This window comes from Mixophyes fleayi, chromosome 12 (genome assembly GCF_038048845.1).
Source record: "Mixophyes fleayi isolate aMixFle1 chromosome 12, aMixFle1.hap1, whole genome shotgun sequence".
Classification (NCBI taxonomy): Eukaryota; Metazoa; Chordata; class Amphibia; order Anura; family Limnodynastidae; genus Mixophyes; species Mixophyes fleayi.
This window is the reverse complement of record NC_134413.1, coordinates 57,894,604-57,911,868: the sequence shown is the minus strand read 5'-3', so window position 1 is coordinate 57,911,868 and position 17,265 is coordinate 57,894,604. Positions and strand designations below refer to the sequence as shown.

Here is a 17,265-nt window from a genome sequence, read left to right as displayed (position 1 = left end):
TGTATTCCAATAATTATTTTCTGATCTATTTTTCCAATTTCTTCCAATACGGAGTTCAAATTTTGCTCATTATAATTTATCTCCAAAAATTTTTCTTTTAGGTTTTCTACTTGTGTCTCAAAAACCTCTATATCTGTACATTTTTGTCTCAGCCTTCTAAATTGGCTTCCAGGTATATTCCTAATCCATCTTTTATGATGTTCTATGATGTTCTATCATCTTCTATTTGTTACAATCCACTTCTTTGATGAAACATTTAGTTTTTAATTTATTCTCTTCTATATGTATATATATATATATATATATATATATATATATTCAAATCTAAAAATGAAATATTGTCTTGACTCTGCAGTAAATTCAGTATTGCATTCATTGTTGTTGATATACTCAATAATATTGGAACATGATTACTTCTGGAATGATGGCATATTTTATAATCAAATAAAGGGCACTGCAATGGGCACACAATTTGCACCAAGTTATGCCAATTTGTTTGTTGCTAAATGGGAGGAGGACAACATATGGCATAATAACCCATATCAAAGCAAGTTAATTTGTTGGAAAAGCTTCATTGATGACATCTTCTTCACCTGGGATGGTGAACCATCTAGTGTTCATAAAAGACTCTAACCTCAAATGATCTAAATATGGACTTTGACCTCGATCCTTTCTTAAGAGTTTGAAAATTTGGCTTTTTAAATATGGGTATATATAACTAAAAATATAAATAGAGGCAAATAAAGAAGATGTGAAAGGTTACAAATAGTGTAAAATTAATAAATACATTTCTCTATCACTTTTTAAGAAAAGTAATTGAATTCCAGTAGGATTTTAATGTAGAATGTTTATCAACCTTAAGTAAGGGGTATTAGTTTGATATTTCCCCTTTTTTTATATAGTATAAATTAATTTTTATTTTTTTTGTGTGTTCATTCAGTGATATTCTAATCAAATATATATATAAGCATAAACAACAGAAACAAAAAGGGTTTACATTTTTTTTTTGATGGTTGAAGATTGCTTTTATACAGATTTTATACTTTTTTATTAATACAGTTTTAGTAATAAAGTTTTTTTAAAAATAGAAAAATGGGGAGAAGCTATATAAAGCCCCTTAATTCATCACTATGTACCCTTTGAAAAAGTCCTCATGGATGAAGCGACAGTCAATAATCCCTTTTGACCCTATTGGAATACCTTACAGAAGCTTCTGCTTTACAAGTACGGGTCAACACAGCTGCAAACACAGACATCAGTGAAGGGCGATGCAGCTGGCAGACTGAGATTTCTTCAATCAAGTAAACTACGGACGTGGCAGGGTAAGATCTTGTAAGTTAGTGATATTAGGGATGGATATATCACGGACCTCACTGCTTGTTTACTGACGCTTCCTCTGCAAATACTCTGCAAAAGAGCTATGTTCAAATATTACATTTGTTAATTCAAGTTGATAGCAAATAGGTAATATGGCTATAGGGATGTAATTTTCCTATATTGGACGAAAAAACTATCAATTAGTTTCCAATTGTGCAGAATATGGTAAATGTGCACTACAAACTTGTTATTAATTGAAAATTTACAGAGTTTTATATAGTTTTGAAACTATTTAACCAATACTAATATTGTGTTGAACTCCCAATCAAACACTTGAATATTATAAACAATAAAGAGCAGCATACAAAAATTATAAAGAGCTTTCACCACATTACAATTAAAATGTTATTAATTATTGGGACATAATGCAGTTTGAGGCTTACCTGCTATTTCCGTCACGTTGAAATTACCTATGAACACACGACATCTCAAATGTTCTAAGGAGTCATCTTGTTACTGAACCGTTTTAAACATTCGCTTTGTACCACTACAACAGACTAATACGTTCCAAGTAAGAATCAGTAAGTGCTAGTCACGCGATTCTCTTGTTTGACCAGGTTCCATACCGCCCAAGTATCATACATTAATATTAATCCACATACAATACCACACAAATCTGTGTTAGTGACTAAATTTCCACAGTTCTGTTATCAAACCAGGATAATGTTTTACAAATATAGACAAACCACCATATAATTTCAGTTTTCAGAGACACAGACAACATAAGGGACAAAATATTTAACTTTATAGAGATAAATCGGAGATTATATACTCTGAACAGCCACAACATTAAAACCACTGTCAAGTGAAGTAAATAATATTGATTATCTCGTTACAATGGCACCTGTCAAGGGGTGAGATATATTAGGCAGCAAGTGAACAGTTCTTGAAGTTGATGTGTTAAAAGCAGGAAAAATGGGCAACTGTAAGTATCTGAATGACTTTGACAAGGGCCAAATTGTGATGGCTAGACGACTGGGTAAGCATCTCCAAAAAGGCATGTCTTGTGGGGTGTTCACGGTATGCAGTGGTTAGTACTTACCAGAAGTATTCCAAGGAAGGACAACCGGTGAACCGGCGACAGGGTCATTGACACCACAGGCTTATTGATGTGCATGGGGGGAGCGAAGACTAGCTCATCTGGTTTAATCCCACAGAACAGCTGCTATAGCACAAATTGCTACAAAAGTTAATGCTGGCTATGATAGAAAGGTGTCAGAGAACTCACAGTACATAGCATCTTTCTGCGTAGCTGCAGACTGGTCAAAGTGCCCATGGTGACCCCTGTCCATACCGAAAGCAAGTACAATGGGCATGTGAGTGCTAGAACTAGACCATGGAGCAATGGAAGAAGGTGGCATGTTCTGATGACAGATCACGTTTTCTTTTGCATCATGTGGACTGTCGGGTGAGTGTGCATTGTTTACCTGGGGAAGAGATGGCACAAGGATATGGGAAGAAGGAAGGCCGGCGAAGGCGGTGTGATGCTCTGGGCAATGTTCAGCTGGGAAACTTTGGATCCTGGCATTCATGTTGATGTTACTTTGACACATACCACCTACCTAAACATTGTTGCAGACCATGGCAACGGTATTCCGTGATGGCAGTGGCCTCTTCAAGCGGGATAATGCATCCTGCCACACTGCAGAAATTGTTAAGGAATGTTTTTGAAGGAACATGACAAAGAGTTCAAAGTGTTGGCTTGGCCTCCAAATTCCCCAGATCTCAATCAGATTGAACATCTGTGGGATGCGTGGAAAAAGTGCGAGCCAGTTAGGCCCCACCTCTCAACTTGCAGGATCTGCTGCTAACATCTTGTTGCCAGAAAGCACAGGACATCTTCAGAGGTCTTGGCGAGTCCATGCCTTCAAGGGGTCAGAGCTGTTTTAGTGGCATGAGGGGAACCTACATAATATTAGGCAGGTGGTTTTAATGTTGTGGCTGATCAGTGTATGCGCTACATATAATCCTTACTTACATCACATTATAGTTTACTAGGCAAGATATTCTAAGATGTTACTAAATCACTTTCAGAAGTGAGTACAGTTTTACTCCCAATAACATGTTACCAATCATGTTATTAATTGCCTCTATATTTTATCAATACTTTGTGTTTACCTGTTACAACTGGGAACCTATACTCAGGGCCGCCGAGAGGGGGGGGTGGATACATTTTACCTGGGCCTGGCCATGCTAGGGGGCCCGGGCTGGGCCCTCACTACTAATTTTAAAGGGTGGGAGCTGGAAAAAAAAAACAATACATACTCACGTGATCGCGGCGCCGGCGTCCCTCCTCTCTGCTCCATTCACACTGACTGTCGGGCGTGATGTCATCAAGTCACGCCCGTCAGTCAGTGAGGAGCGCCGCAGATAGGACCAATCAAGAAGAAAGAAGAGAAGACAGAAGAAAAGAAAAGAAAGAAGCTAACAAAAGATAAGTAAAGAAATGGAGAGGCAAGGGGAGGAAAGGGGAGCAAAGCAGAAATGGACATTTTTCTTATGTTACAGTACTTGGGGTTTGGTTGTGTGTTTTATTAATTATGTACCTGTAATTTTTGTATGTTTAGTTTACATTTTTTCTGAGAAGGCAGGAGAGAAATTATACACTTGTGTAGTTATGAAATACAGTCATCATGAGTGTAAATATAAAGGGATTAGCTTTAATTGTAAATGGTGTGACATATCAGTATAGAAATACTTTCATACCAAGTAAATCCCTGCAAGAAACACATGGATGATCTATGCGTAAATAATACAATCTCAAACAAAAGAAGTGGATTAGCAAATTAATTAGTCATTTAAAGGGGAGCAAAGCAAAAAGGGACAGTGCTATAAAGAAGGGGGGAAAGAGGCATAGAGGCATATTCAATTGTTGGCGGTTTCCGCCGCGGAAAAAGTATTACCGTTATTACGGTAATACTTAGCCCGATTTCAGCTCGCAGCTCCCTGACCCGCGAGCTGAAATCCAGCGAGAAAACTACTTTATTTACGCAGTGCACGGAGCACGAGATTTTTGGCGTTTCCGCCAACAATTGAATATGCCACACAGAGTGAAAAAAAAGGGGGAGAGAGGCACAGAGTAAAAAAGAAGGGGGAAGAGAGGCACAGAGTGAAAAAAAAGGGGGAGAGAGGCACAGAGTTGAAAAGAAGGGGGAAAGAAGCATGGAGGGCGCAGTGTGAGCATAAGGGGGCACAGTGTAGTTGTGATGAAGGGGCACAGTAATGTGTGTGTAATGGCACAGGGGGCTTGTTGCAATGTAGTGTGTGTTAGGTAGGTGGTGGCTAATTAATGGGGGCTATTTTGTTTGTAGGGTGATGGTGAGGCAATTTAATAGTGGGGACTATTAATTTAAGATGGGGTGGTTTGGGGGCTATTGAATGTGGGGATGAGTTTGGGGAGAATGAGGTCTATTTATTAAATGAATTATTTAATGGCAGTGATGGTTTGCGGGAAATAGGTATTGCTGGGGCTGTTTGCAGGAAGGGAAATAGGTTTATTTATTAAATGTGAATACTATTATTTTAATGTTGGGGCTGAAGGAAGGCCTAATTATTAATCGTGGGTGCTATTGATTTAACGCCGGGGCTGGCTGTAATTTTCTAAATGTAGCCATTTTTTTCCAAATAGGTCCTCCAACATTCCAGGATCCAGACAAGTCGCAACTAAAGAAACCAGCAGCCACAGGTGGTGAAAGTGAGAAGAACAGGTAGGAGAGAGCAGCAGAGTGTGTGAAATGTTGTGATTCTAGTAGGGACAATGCCAATTTTTGGTGAGTGTTGTGCCCAATGTAAGGTGCAGGCCAAGACTGAACTCTTTGTGTACACACTGAATTGTTTCTATACTACACTGTGGTGCTAGATGTCCTGAAATTCAGGAGTGCTTGAACATATGTCACGCTCCGGTGAATTCAGGACCTAGTGAATTTGATGTGCTAGCCACAACCCAATGGCGCATTGTCATGCCCCCAATTGTATGACCACATCCCTGAAAAATTTTGCGCTGCCGCTAAGCAGCGCAATTTTTTTTCAGCTTACTCGACTATGAGGGGGGCTCCATGAATTTGTTGTACCAGGGCCCTGAATTCCTCTTGGCAACCCTGCCTATACTGGGTGTGCATGTGTATGTGTAAAGATAGAAATAATGTACGTTTGCCTATGGGTGTTATCAGTCTTTTCATTCTATGTACGCATGTCTATATGTATATATTGGGAGAAGGGTGGAGCATGCATGAGAGAGGACTGTAAGCAAGTGAGGGAGAGAATAGAGATGATTCCAAGGGCAGTCTCTATTATTGTGTACATAGGTCTGTGGAATGCAAAGTGAAAGTATTCAAAAGTGATTATTATGTGAGCAAGAGTTAAAATTAGACCATACAGTGTCTACTGAAATTCATTAGTACTATTAAAAAATGTTCCCTTTAATCCAGCAAAAGATGCCTCAGTATTACAACAAAAAGGTCTTAAATCCCCTGGCTGCCCAGATTAGATCCAATTCCAACATTCAGGGGGTGCAGGTGGGTGGCATCAACTCCAAGATTTCTCTTTTTGCAGACAACGTCCTCCTCTCTCTATCTCAACCAGCGATCTCCCTCCCTAATCTCTATAACATTCTCCAAGCCTATGGGATCATCTCTGGTTATAAAATAAATTATGCAAAATCAGAGTCCATGCTGCTTCATGTCTCCCTTCAGAAAACGGATCTCCTCCAGACAACCTTTAATTTTAAGTTGCAAAAAAGAAAGATCAAATATTTGGGAGTTTTCCTCACCTCACGGTATGACCTCCTCTTTCCTGAAAACTTCCCTCCCCTTTTCGCTAAGATACTCTAAGACCTAACCTCCTGGAAACGCCTCATTATCTCCTGGCTGGGCAGGATCATAGCAGTCAAAATGTCTATTATACCAAAATGGCTATACCTCTTTCAAACATTGCCGGTCGCAGTTCCTGCCTCCTTCCTTTCTAACATACAAAAATCCCTCATTCGTTTCATTTGGAATCATAGACCCCCACGGATCTCAGCTAGCATTCTCAAAAGACCAATTTCTTCTGGCGGCAGAGGCCTTCCCGATATTAAACTATATTACCTGGCCGCCCACTTTTCACACATTGTTACCTCATATGCCTCCCCAGGCTCCACCTCCTGGCTCGATATAGAATCCGCTCATACTACTTTGCTCTATCTTACACCCTTATGGGGTCTCTCACCTGCACATCGTCCTCCTGCATCTAAAATGCTCCCTACTATCAAGTTTGACATCAAGCTATGGGATTCTTACTCCTTCAAACTGAAGCTTACACAACTATCCCCCTTAACCCCCATTTGGTACAATCCTGTATTCCCTCCTGGACTCTCCGCTGCGAGAGCTCGCCTTTGGACTAAAGCTGGCCTTAAATTTCCGATAGATTTCTCCAAAGTAAATCACTGGCTCCCACTGGTGGAACTTCAGCGTCACTCCCCATCACGCATACTTAGTCCATTTGAGTTTTTCCGAATTAGTCATTTTCTGTGGTCCCTTCCACCTACTTATGTTTTGCGAGATCTAACCCCCTTTGAAGATCTTTGTAAAAATCACCCTAGGGACAGAGGCATGATATCCCAACTTTATGGTATATTTATCGCCGCTGTCTTTCCTACTCTGAGGGCACGAGGCTGATTGGGAAATGGATCTAGGTCCCCTTCCGGATGACGAAGCGTGGGATGACATGAGACTGGGGATAGCCAAAAGCTCCATATCCACCAAACTTAAAGAAACCTCTTATAAAATCTATTATCGTTGGTATTGTACTCCTACTTGACTTCACAGCATGTTTTCCCTCCTCTTCACCTTATTATTGGAGGGGCTGTGGCCACAGGGGAACTATGCTCCATATATGGTGGACCTGCCCAACTATCTCCTCATTCTGGGATGCGGTATGTGGCATTCTAAACTCTCTATTTGAGGCTCCCATTGCAAAGGACCCCTGGGTGTTTCTACTATGTTATCCTCCTCTAGAGCTCGACAAATTTTCCAAAAAACTAGCTTCACACATACTGACAGCGGCTAAATCCCTTATCGCGCTAAACTGGAAAAAAACTTCCCCTCCTTCTCTAACAGCCCTTAAAAAACAAATCTGGCATGTAGCAGCCATGGAACAGATTACCTATTACCTCCATGATAGAGGCCATGTTTTTAACCAGGTTTGGGCTCCATGGCAATTTGTAGAAAGCTTGTGCCCCCCTAACAATTAGCCCCGTGATGAGGACCCATGTGTGGTAAAATTGGCTCCCTCACACGCTTTGCTCCCTTACCGTCTTGAGTCATCTAGACAGTCCCCACCTCCTGAGCTTTTTCATATCCCTGCTCTGTGGTCTCCCCCTCCCCCCACCCCCCTTTCCCCTCCGACTCCCTTCCGCCCACCCCATTCCCATATTTCACACTTTCACTACAGTTATATACATTTTGATACTGCATATAAAATTGTAAAAATGGTTGCCTTTCATTATAAGCTTCTATGTACAACATGTTGATTCGACTGTTTTGACTCTGTTTCTATACGTCTGTACAACAATAACACAGTATCATTTCCTGTATTTGCTTATATGACCAACCAAAATAAAGAATTTAAAAAAAAAAAAAGGGCTTAAATGTATGAAACATGAAATGTCTTTAAAACCGAGAATGTCTTGTCGATGTGGGTTTGGGCTCCATGGCAATTTGTCGAAAGCTCGTGCCCCCCTAACAATTAGCCCCGTGATGAGGACCCATGCGTGGTAAAATTGGCTCCCTCACACGCTTTGCTCCCTTACCGTCTTGAGTCATCTACACAGTCCCCACCTCCTGAGCTTTTTCATATCCCTGCTCTGTGGTCTCCCCCTCCCCCCACCCCCCTTTCCCCTCCGACTCCCTTCCGCCCACCCAATTCCCATATTTCACACTTTTACTACAGTTATATACATTTTGATACTGCATATAAAATTGTAAAAATGGTTGCCTTTCATTATAAGCTTCTATGTACAACATGTTGATTCGACTGTTTTGACTCTGTTTCTATACGTCTGTACAACAATAACACAGTATCATTTCCTGTATTTGCTTATATGACCAACCAAAATAAAGAATTTTTTTTTAAAAAAAGGGCTTAAATGTATGAAACATGAAATGTCTTTGAAACCGAGAATGTCTTGTTGATGTGGGAACACCTCACATAATGCCAACCACTGTTGGTTTTAAGATAAGGAATGCAGGAAATATCATAAAAAGAGACATATTAAAAGAGTATGCAGGTCAAGAAGAATATACATTAAGGCAAGGTTTCCCAAATCCAGTCCTCAGGGAGCCCTAACAGCGAGGTTTTCGTACAGATGTATTTATTACTGACACATTTTAAAAGATCCACAGATATTACTAATTATTTCATTTGTGACCTGGAAAAATGCACAGTAATAGCTCCCTGAGGATTGGATTTGGGAAAGCCTGAAATAAGGTAATTAAACCACAAACTCATTGTGATAAAATAAAAATTTACAGGTAAATAAGGTGACAGAAAATGAGTCAGGCTCAACTGAGAGGAAATAGAAAAAGATTTATCTTGTCTTAAATTACATAGCATAATGGTTGCAGTCCTTCAACCTTCAAGTAATGTGGATCGCCCCTGAAGTGGTGGGAGTTAAGTTAAAAATGGAACTGGATACAGGACCCACCCTTTCAGTTATTACAGCAAAAGAGTATTACAAGTTATTTGCAAAATTTCCAATTCCTTTGTATTGTTGTAGATATATACTGCAGAAAAAGTGTATTCTCTAGGGAAAATTAAAGTTGATGTGAAATATAATGCACAAAACCTAATAGGGTCGTTATTCCATACTTGCCAACTCTCCCGGAATGTCCGGGAGACTCCCGCATTTCGAGTGAGTCTCACGGACTCCTGGGAGAGTATCACAATCTCCCGCATCAGGCACAATTTGGTCCAAATCGACGCTATTCACCGGGAATAGCGGCGTTTGGCCCTGCCCCCGCTGTAAAATGACGCGGTTTGCGTCATTACGTCACGGGGCGGGCCAAAATGCCGCAATTTTTGGAGCCCCGCCCCCTGCACGCCCACCTTCCCTCTGCAGCTTCCGGATCATACTTGCCATAAGTTGGCAAGTATGTGTTATTCTTGGGCACTCACACTTATAAGATTTAATTTAAAGGAACAAATCTTAACTGCAACTCTGATGGATTGTCATGATCCCTTCTACAACAAGCTAATGGATCTGAAAATATATATCACTCTATATTGGTAGCATAGCTTCCAATAACTAATGCTGTCATCAAGCGGGAAACCAGAAATGATCCAGTATTATAAAGATCTGATATTACGGTTATAGGTTGGTCAAAACATTGCAATTCATTGTATCCAGGATTCTCAGGAAACAATATCAACTATCTGATTGTCAAGGAAAATTAATATGTGGGCCCACAGTAGTTGTGCCTATCTTGCTTCATACAAAAATATTGGAAGAATTGCATGAAGGCCATCTTGGCACTGTGACAATAAAGGCCATAGCTAGCAGTTATGTATGGTGGCCTGTAATCAATGGTCAGATTGAATCAATAACTAAAGACATGAAGGATGTGAAAAGATTCAAAACGCACCATATTGATTTTGCAGGTCCTCTTATGATCACATGTTTCTGATTGCAGTGGATGCAAATTCTGGCCTGATGAAGTCTACGTCTTATGAAAAAGCTTGTGTTTTAGGGAACTGTATTCTCTAGAAACTAATTACTCAAACAAACGTAGTGATAATGGACGTCTGTTAATTTCAGAAGAATTTAAGAGATTTGCGAAAAGTAGTGGCATAAAGCACTTCACTTCTGCACCATACCACCCACACCAAACAAACAAGAAAACTATCAAGGCCATGAGTTACAAGCAAATAAAATACATCAAAATGTTGAACATGATACTATATGGCAAACTCCTGCTATGTGTTCCTCAATAGGAACCTGAGAGCTCATTGGGACTGATTGAATACAGATGTACGTAAAGATGTCTATAAAAAGCAACTAGATATTTCGATGTTGGTCAAGAAGGGTTATCATGAGAATATTGAGAGAACAAATGGCAATCATGAAAAAACATATTACAAAAATTCAGGAGAAGGAAAATAAAGTTCTGTATGGGGCACTCTGTGATCTAAGTAGTGACACCATTAAAACTTAATCCTGTATTAGTACTATTAAAAATGTTCCCTTTAATCCAGACTATATGCTTGTAGCGAAATATTAAAAACAAAAAGAGTGGGAAGTATGAAAAACAGTGATTAATAAAATGGTAGATTCACTTCCACGCCACGCTATGTGATCCTAGCTCTTTTCTTCTCTTATCAATTGGATCTTTGATAATTATAATAAAGAGTATATGAAACCACCTTTATGTCTTGTCTTAATAATTGTTTCTAATATCTTTCAAAAAGTGAGTCTGATAAATAATAGATATACTGGTATCATATATAATGATTTGATTATAAAGTTATCACTATATCTTAATGTAATTGCAGAAAAAGATTGTGTTTACTATAACTTTATAATTGCCCAAATATTTTGTTATTAAGGTCATCAAAATTCTTTGCTAAAATAGAAATACACTGCTACACACTATGGAGTTTATTTACTAAACTGCGGGTTTGAAAAAGTGGAGATGTTGCCTATAGCAACCAATCCGATTTTAATTCTCATTTATTTAGTGCATTCTACAAAATAACAGCTAGAATCTCATTGGTTGCTATAGGCAACATCTCCACTTTTTTAAACCCACAACTTTACTAAATATACCCCTATAACTCACTCTCTGAAAGAGAGCAGACTAGCATGACCTGTTTGGTGATTAAATAATAGTTTTGATCTATATGTTAATACATATTAACCAATAGGGGCATAGTCTCCTTAGCTTATAATTGATCAAATATCATACTGTTAATGGCATGAAGATATTTGATATATATAATTGTTGTTAGTCATCAGTATAATGATTATTAGCAATTGCCATTACTGTATTGCCAAAGAGCTGCTATTATAGCAGTGCTTGACATATCTGTAAAAACACTATCACGAACAACTACAGCTACTGGTAACAGCTGCTGTTAGAGAGCCTGAGAGACTACTGTATTGGCAGTATGTCTCCCCTTAGAGCTAAATCGTTCTTCCCCTCTTAATATCTGACAGACTAACTACTGATGAGTTGAACTATTCTACCTAGTCTGTTAAAGATGGTTTATGATCTTCAAGATTCAGATAGTGAGGCGAACACCAAAGCGCATTTCACTGCTTGCTTTTTCAAGCTATTAACCCTGGAAAATTATTTCAAGGTTTGGTCCCTTAGTGTCTACAGTTGATGTTGGAGAAAGCTTAAGAGGTTGTCGTGTAGATCAAATTCTTTAATGCACAAAGGAGAGAGGTCTCAAACTCAAATGTCGAACCATTTCAAAAGAGTTCAAATGTTGAATCAATTCAAGAGCAAGTTGCTTACACAGATATATCTGTTCAGATATAGCTCCAGAGACTTTAGTAGCTACACCAGCTTCCCAACAAGAATGAGGATCTTCAACTATACCTGAGAAAGTCCAAGGGGTAAATTTATCAAGCTGTCGGTTTCAAAAAGTGGAGCTGTTGCCTAGTGCAACCAATCAGATTCTAGCTGTTATTTTGTAGAATGCACTAAATAAATGAGAACTAGAATCTGGTTGCTATAGCCAACATCTTTACATTTTCAAACCCGCAGTTTGATAAATTTACGCCCAAGGGACATATTCAATTAGGATTCGCACCCGCGATTACACGCAGCTGTACGAGTCCAGTAATATTGCAGATTTTCATGCGCACAGAAATCTGCAATGTTGCGGTACCTTAATGACACTTTAAAAGCGCAGACGCAAATCCTAATTGAATATGACCCCAAGAGTCTACAAAAGAAATACAACTTACAGAAATTGACAACCCAGATTTCCACAACCGTTCTCCTGAAGGACAATGGATTTCTTGTCAAAGACTCCACTTGCAGTCTTAAAACATTTATATAATGAAGATATGTGTGTCTAATTATTGCATTGTGTGCTCATTATAATGTATTTTTTGTCTAAAAAAGGTGGAGTGTAGTATATGTGGATTATTTTATAGTTCTGTGGTTATAGACTTTAAGGGGTATATTTACTAAACTACGGGTTTGAAAAAGTGGAGATATTGCCTATAGCAACCAATGAGATTCTAGCTGTCATTTTGTAGAATATACTAAATAAACAATAACTAGAATCTGATTGGTTGCTATAGGCAACATCTCCACTTTTTCAAACCCACAGTTTAGTAACTATACCCCTAAGAGTGTGTTGTAAGATTATTATTTTTTTTAGTATTTATATCATGTGCCCAACTGTCATATTTTGTATTATGCTCTTTGTAATATATATAGAGTGTTTATTCCAAACTACATAGACCACTGCACCTATCCATCAATACAAAAAACATGCCTGTGAATTTAATACATTACATACATTAATTAAATATAGAGATCTTCTATTAACATGTTTTGAAATGGACAAGCTAGCCCACCCATACCAAGATAATTCTCCTTAGGGCTAGTCTTATACTTGCATCTTATAAGTGCATCGCTGGTCTCCACAGCAAAGTTTGGGTAGGGCCCAGTGATTCCACCGTAGCCCCCAGGCTCCCCGCTCTGCTCTGAAAAGAGAAGAAAGGGGACTTCTTCTGAGCATGCGTGGCTTTTCAGAGCAGAATGGTAGCCCTGGGTGATGATGTGGGTCCCCATTGGTTGTCGAGTGGTGGGGGGACTCCCATGGGGTCCTCAGAGGGGAGAACTGACATTGCCATGCCCACCTCACGATAGTTTCACCACTGCTCATACTTACATACTGTTTGCATAATAACCTTACATGGAATTGAACCTCTCCCACTTTTCTCTTCATTTAGTGGGAAACTTTTACAGATACTGAAAAGTTTCAAAGTGACTTCATTTAAAAGTTCAAGATCACCCAAGTGGGTGGGTGGAAAACAATGACCATGCATTAGCTCTATATAAAAATGGTGGAAGGAAACCCCTATTTTCTACATGGGGAGAAGGTGAGAAAGAATAATTGCTGACAGACGCATTTAATAAATGATAGCATTAAACTATTGTTTTCTGAAATAAAAAAGACATAGCAGTATCTAAGCTACAAACCATTGATTACATACATTCATCATAAAACGGAGCAACCCATACATTTGCATGCCTAATAGTTCCAGTAAATTATATGACACTTATCCTGGATAGATACTTAGAAATGTAATGTGTAATGTAAGTGTGCTTTTTAATATAGAAGGTTATGATTTGATTTTAAGAATAGACTACCAGGGTCAATGTTAAAACAGTGTTTAACAAAATTTTCTTTGCAGCATAGCTCTTCTGCTCTGTGTGGACACCCCTTCTTCAAAATGAATATGCTTTGCCTGAACACCTCCCATAGCAACTTCTTCCCTCAGCAACAACCGTATTGAAGAATGTCAAGAATCAGCAGCTGTAAGTGCAAATGATTTTGCATTTTTAGCAATTAAAATTTTCGCAATTATTGCAGTCCTATTTTGAAGACATGTAGAATTTGGTGGATAGTAAGTATGGAGATCTGTGCATCAATTAGATTTTGTATGCTGTCCCTGTTTCAAAGGGTTATAGTCTTCAAATTACATTACATTTGCAATCAGGAGCAACTATAAATATATTTTATGTACAGTAGACATTAATAATATCCTAATAAATGTATTTTATAGGGGGGAATCTTTTTTTTTTTCTTTTTTTTTAATGTTTTGTCATTAATGACTATTTTATTAACAGGTCTTTTTCTGTGCATTCTTTTGTGACTTTATATTCCACATATGTATTGGCAGTATCCTGCATTGTATTGCCTTTTAGAGCAGTTCGGGTGTAGACCCGTATTCATCAACAGAAGTATCTTCAGATCTACTCACTGTTGAATACGGACGTGCATATAACTGGTGTACGTGCGCTTTAATAAAAAAACACACATTACGTTTGCTTTGCATTTATTGACGAATGAGCCCTCATGTATCATCCTATACTTCAAAAAACTTCCCAGAAACAGTGCACTGGCAGTCATTTAAAAAAACAAAACAAAAAAAAACAATTGGGAGCATAGCACCAATAAATCCTCAACTAGTCCCGGCGCAAGACAGCCTGGGCTGGTTTGCACTATGTGAGTGAGACCATAAGTATCAAGTCTCTCTGATATATGGAAAACCAGCCCCAGGCTAGTAAACAAGGTTTGCTGGTGCAACTGGTTTGAATGATGCACCCCTCCAAAAACAAAAGAGGCCAGAGTAATTAAGATTGAGAGTGCTGGTTTGACATCTTTGCCACCCCAGTGGTTCCAGTATGATGGACAGGGGTCCCTAACAGTAAAAATAAATACCAATACTTTAATTAATAAGACTCATCAAAGCCCTCATTCAACACTTAAATATAAAATCATCTTTTCTTCAATATCATTATTCTGTTTTGTGTGTACCAATGTAGAATAAGTGATCAAAAAGTAGATCCTACGTCACTAAAGTCTGGTCATCTCTTAGACGATAGAATGATAGAGCCAGTTGTCTTGGATGCATGGAAGGTACAGGACACGGCTCAAGCATAGAACACAATGCAGTCAAACTAAAATAAGGTTAAATTAAATGAATTCACATTAATATCTACTTTGAGGTTTCTTTTCGCTTTGTGTTTTGCAAGACAGCAAAAGTACCAGGAGAAAATTTTTTAACCATTTTGAGTTATGATGATAGAATGAAACATTTTGTACTTGTTGGCAGGGAGCATTAATTTGCAGTTGTCTGTTGATCTGCTTTCCTGGAAGTACGAAATAAAAAGATTTCTTGTTGTATTTGCATATCTTTAAATGTCACCAATTACGTTGCCAGGAAACACACATCCACTGGCTTGCATGTAAAGAATTAATTGTATGGGTTGGATTGGCACATTTTTGCTTCTTTACCTTTAAACACAAAAACACGAAATACCAATATACTGATTAATTAGTACACTATTTCTGCATTCACTGCTAGAATTGCTATGGCTTATTTCCCTATGTTCCCCATGTTTTGCAGCAGTATGACGCTAGTGTAAAGTATTTAAACCTGCTCTTTTCTTTTGTAGAGTGTGACCGATGCTAGACAGTAGCCGGTGTCTGGGGAGTTGGTCTTTGTTGATTTAGCATTAGGGTCACAAGAAACTGTGTGGAGCTTTATGTTGATGCCCGTGCCAACCATATATTTATTACCGCTCTAGGACTAAGCCTACCCTAATGTTACGGTTCTCAGGAGTTTTCTATCAGTCAGTGTTAGCGCTGGCTTTCCTAAGGCGCGGAGTCTAACACACTAGAGATGCTCACTGACCCCCGTGAACTAGTTTTGGTTTTGAATCTGGATTAGCTTCGTGTTTTCTTTTTGGTTTTGTCAAAACCGCCCTCGTGTGTTTTGGCTTTTGTTTTTGTTTTGGATCTGTATTTTTTAGAAAAAGTGCTAAAATATGCTAAAATCACATTATTTTGCTCTTTTTTGTTCCTACATAACTATTAACCTCAATAACACTAATTTCAAGTCATTTGCAGTCAATTTTGACCACCTCACAGGTCATAATATTATTTTCATACACTTTCAAACAAAGACTGCAGCAGTTCTTGCCAGTGATAAGAAGGCCATTGTCATGCCTGGGCATAAGACCAAAAAACCCACCTCTTATGTGTGGAATTATTTTTACCAAAATCCTGACAACACGTAGCTAGCCATTTTTATCATTTGTAAAGCCACAGTCAGTAGAGGTGGGGACCTTAACCATCTAGGATCCTCATCCATGTTACGCCATTTGAATCAAGTTCATGGAAAACTCTTGGGAAAATCAGAAACTTGTGCTAAAAAAATAACAACAAGCAGTCCAGCATTAGCTAACTCCCTTCTGTTATCTAGATCCCAGCACCTGCAATCTATACACCCAACACCTTCATCATCAATATCCTCACAAGTGATCGGAGTTAGTCCTGCATCCAAGTTGCTAATGCGAGATGACTCCTCCCCTATCCAGGACTCCTCAGAAGAATCCTTGTGCGTTAGGCCCACTGCTGCTGGGGGTGCATCTTCAACCCAGAAGCAGACCAAGAAGAAGACTACTAGTAGTTTACAACAATTGACTGGTAACAATCCTTAGCAAGATTGAAAGCTGTCATCCAGTCGCAAAGCGGTTCACAGACGCCATGGCGACTATGCTAGTATTAGATCTGCGTCCAATATCCACTATTAATGCAGCTGCTGTGTCACACGCCGGGGACCCGCTAGTCGGGACCCATCTCACTTACCTCTCCGGCGCTCCGACAGAGTCCCGATGACGACCGCCATCTTGGACGGGTCTGCGCATTCGCAGACCCGATTTCTGTTTTAAAAGCTTTCTCTGCCCCCTATTGGTTGGAGGATCTCCCTCCAGTATTTAAACCTACCTCTTCCTCTCCTCTGAGCCTGTTCTTAGGTTCAGTTGGGATTTTTCCTAGTGAATGTTCCCTGCAATCCACAGTTGCTCCAACAGTGTCATCCTGCAATCCGCAGCAACTCCAGGCTTCATACAGCTTCTCCGTTATCCCAGCGGTCATCTTGCAGTCCGCAGTTGCTCCATGCAGCTTCCCGCTATCCCAGCGGTCATCCTGCAATCCGCAGTTGCTACAACAGCGTCTCCGCCATCCCAGCGGTCATCCTGCAATCCGCAGCTACTCCAGGCTCCATACAGCTTCCCGCTATCCCAGCGGTCATCCTGCAATCTGCAGTTACTCCTGCTCCATACAGCTTCCGCTATCCCAGCGGTCATCCCTGCTACCTGC

The 17,265-nt window shown here is 39.4% G+C and overlaps 1 protein-coding gene across 5 annotated transcripts in view; it reads left to right on the top strand.

The window, feature by feature from the left end:
• TMEM121 (transmembrane protein 121) overlaps nt 1–17,265 on the top strand; it is a 211,553-nt gene that overhangs the window by 110,916 nt on the left and 83,372 nt on the right. For 3 of the 5 annotated variants that reach the window (XM_075191885.1, XM_075191884.1, XM_075191883.1), the window contains 2 exons: nt 13,325–13,474; nt 13,790–13,913. The gene's annotated coding sequence lies outside the window, so the exon portion shown is untranslated. The remainder of the gene's footprint in view (nt 1–13,324; nt 13,475–13,789; nt 13,914–17,265) is intronic. The other 2 variants (XM_075191887.1, XM_075191886.1) reach the window with 1 other exon arrangement.